We start from the raw sequence: 3,997 nt of genomic DNA on the forward strand, positions 1-3,997 counted from the left end.
CACTCCCTCTACAAATGCATCAAATTGCCAACCGCAGATGCATAAGGCACTTTTGCCATCTCAGACTTTTCTTCATTAGAATTGGGACAATCTTTGCTAGACAGTTTCACATATGAAGGCAATGGAGTACTCAATGCCTTCCCACTTTCCATATGAAACCGTGTGAGAACCTTGTTAATGTATTCTCTCTCAGACAAATAAAGCAACTGCTGAGATCTGTCTCGTTGAACACGCATGCCCAAAATATGACTAGCATCACCCAAGACTTTCATGTCAAAATTAGCATGTAATTTTGATTTCAAGACTGTTACATCACCACTACTTTTACTGACAAGTAACATATCATCCACATATAGGATCAAAATAATCAAGCTACCATCTGTAGCTCTCTAAGTGTAGAGGCAATGATCAAAGTCACTTCTTTTGAAGCCTTGAGACAGCATGAATGAATGGAATTTATGATACCATTCCCTTGTTACCAGAAAGGCTCTTCTTGAGCTTACACACCAAATGCTCTTTGCCTATATTTTTTTTCTCAACAAAACCCTCTGGTTACTACATATAAATTTCTTCATGAAGATCACCATGCAAAAATGCTATTTTCACATCCATTTGGACAAGCTCCATGTCCTCTTTGGCAACCAATGCAAGAACACATCGAAGAGTGGTCATTTTCACAACTGGTGAAAATATCTCATCAAAGTCCACTCCTTTTGTTGTTGCTTAAATCCCTTGGCACAACTAGCCATGCCTTGTACTTTGGTTGACCATCATTTGGAGAAACCTTCATTTTATAACCCCACTTACATGGCAAAGCTTTTTCCCACTTGGTAAAGGCACCAAATCGCATGTAAAATTTTTATGCAGCGAGTCCATTTCTGATTGCATAGCTTTCTCCCACTTGACTTTGTCATCTTTATAGCAGGAGGGCTCCCTCCGCAGTCTGTTAATCCAATGAAGGAATAAATCTGTTCAAGAGGCCTTGAAACTCTTGTAGACCTTCTAATAACTGGTTGAGCCTATTGTTCCTCAACAACATCTTGTGGCATAGGAGAAGTGAGCAAGTTCCTTGGTCAAGTTGGAAACCATAGACCTCCCCACTGTACCCATGCCATACTTTAGTGAGGAAGCACTCCTTCCTCTACCACCTTCTCCAGAGGTCGGCTTTTGTACAGGGTTGTCCTTGCATCCTGAAGTGATTGATGCCATCTTTCTAGCAAAAGTGGACATGGATCCCCACCGCCAGTGCAAGAGTAAGCTTATCAACTCCACAATAAGATCAAGCCAGGGCACTTTTCTCCCACTGGGTTTTTCCCCTCGGCTATATTCCGGTGATTGGCACCAATAACAAATTTTATTCTTTTCTTTTCTTGTTTGTTAATAAGACATTTTGCAGAGATCTCAGCTAAACATGAGCATACAAACACGCTCCAACAGTCCACCTACCATGCACACAAATTAGGAAGGGGGAGTCATACAATGCCTACAAAGAGCATAGAGAAGCAATCTGCACATCAGCAATGCATCAAGACAAATGCACAACGTCAACGAGCACTACAACAGGTGTATTCAAATCATAATCTTTTGTTGTTTATGTGCTTTTCACTTTTACATATATTGTTTGCATGCTCACACACAGTTGGCTGGTTTAAGTTTTAAATTAGTTGTTACTATGTGGTGAGTGATTTCTGGATTCTTAGAGGACTTAGTAGTAGGTATTTCTATTTGAAGATGGTGTAGGACATATGCCAAAGGAGTATGCCAAGTTCTTATCCTCTAGAAGTATATTAGTTATCCCTAGTGGTAGCTACCTCTTAATATGGGCTAGGTGTTAGGATAAACAAAAAAATTATGAAACACATGCCCTCAAAAATATATAGAAGTGACTTTGAGACATGACGTGTCTACGGCCATGTGGAATACTTGGTAGGACCTTAGGTTGCTTAGCACCTTGGGGCCGATGCCTTGGTTTCCATGGCGTAATTATTGACGTCTAAAGTATTAAGAAGAAGACCTACAAGGACTCTATCACCTTGATAGATGCTGGTAGGACTCTTGGGTAAAGTATGGACCCTCGAGACCGATGCCCTCATCTTCATGGGGTACTCCTTTTGTCACAAAGAAAGAAAAGGGTCTGTCGCCCTTGAGATACCTAGTGGCCTTTAGATTCTCTTGGTAGAGGTCTCTTGGCCATTGCTTCGGTCTCATTGGGATGGAACCTTACTCTTTATCAAGCTAAAAATGATAATTCCTTTTAATCTTATGCTCTTTACACACAAAAAAAAGAGTCCAATCACCATGGCTTATATTTAGGAGTGGGGTGCCACTTAGGAATAACTTAAACACTTGTAGGACATCAATTGAGACTGCAATCATAACCTGAAGTGTACAAGAACACTTGCCTTAGCATAGCACTATCTACCACTTAGTCTCACCTTGACTAGTCTTTACTCACTTCTTTTAGCACTCTTTCAAACTCTTACCGGCCTTTCACTTGCATGCTCACGTGTGAGATTGTCATTGCTCGTTGTTTTTTTTCAATAAAAGGCTTTACTTGTCTTCCATTGTTTTTTGCAGCTTTTGTTTCTACCATGCCCGAGGACATGTGCAATTTAGGAAGGGGGGAATGTTCCACGGGAACACGGATTATGGAAGGAGGCCAGAAGCAATTAATGCAATAAAGCGGGATTGTAGCCATGGGAACGTAAAGACGCACATAATTTTTCCATATTTTTGTGCCGAAGTGCAATGTAAATCGTTTTAGGCCAATGTGGGTCCTAAATGAGAGTTTTAAGTGTATTAAGTAAGGCTTCCCAATCTTTTGGCCGATCTGCTACCTGCTTTGAAATTATTTTACATATTACTCCATTCACTTTCTCTACAAGACCATTACATAGTGGATAATAGGGTGTGGAGTGGATGTGCTTAATTTTTAATTTTGTAAGTAGATCATTTAATAATTCTGCTCTAAATCCAGGCCCTCTGTCTCTGATAGAAGCTCAAGTGGTGTGCCAAACCTACTACAAATGTAATCAAACACAAACTTTCAACCTCTCTGGTAGTGATCGGGATGTACTTTGCCGCCTCTGCCCACCTTGTCATGTAATCTACTGCCATAATTATGTACTCCTTACCGGATGAAGTTTGTGGAAGAGGTCCAATGGCATCAATCCCCCATTTCTCAAATGGACCATAGGAAACAATTGGAACCCGTGGTCCATAGGAGAGCTTGCGATTACCTGCTTCTTGACAAGCCCTACAAGTTTTACACCAATGTTGCACATCCCTATGCATACTTGGCCAAATGAAACCTGCTTGTAAAATCTTTCTACTAGTGATTTCTTGTGCAAAATGACCTCCACACACTCCATCATGTCAAGATTCAAGAATCCTATTGATCTCTTTCACATATGGCACTCTTCTAAGAATTAGATACTTACCCTTATGATACAAATCATCCCCAATTAATTGGTAAGGGAGAGCCTTTCTCATCACTAACCTGTGTCTTTTAACTCTTTCCATGTGCTTTGGGCATTCACCTGTTTGTAAGAAGAAGAGGATATCCTCCAACTCCTCTTGGCCTTGAAGCTTTGGATCTTGAAGCTTGATTGCACCTATATGCACTTCAAATTGCTCATTTGCAAGTAGATCTGCTTCTTTATAGTGTATGCGTGCGACATGTTGGATTTGAATGGCTTCAAACTTCTTCATAAGAGACTTTTCCTGCTTAACCATCTTAAACAACTTTGAGTTTTTGCATGCCCAAACACCTTGTAGATGTTTAATCTCACCAAAAGAGCATCCCCTTTGATTGAAAGTCTTTTAACCCCAATATTAATGCATTCTTCTAGACCAAAAATTAAGGTAGAGTACTTGATTTAGGCTCTATCTCCCTCTCAAAACAATATCCCATCAAAATGAGATATTTATACTATTTATAGGTATCTAGTTCTCCTATAACTAGGCATGCAATCACATTTACTTCTCCTAAGGTTAT

Source organism: Cibotium barometz, chromosome 16 (genome assembly GCF_041138505.1).
Source record: "Cibotium barometz isolate CiBa-2024 chromosome 16, ASM4113850v1, whole genome shotgun sequence".
NCBI classification, from domain to species: Eukaryota; Viridiplantae; Streptophyta; class Polypodiopsida; order Cyatheales; family Cibotiaceae; genus Cibotium; species Cibotium barometz.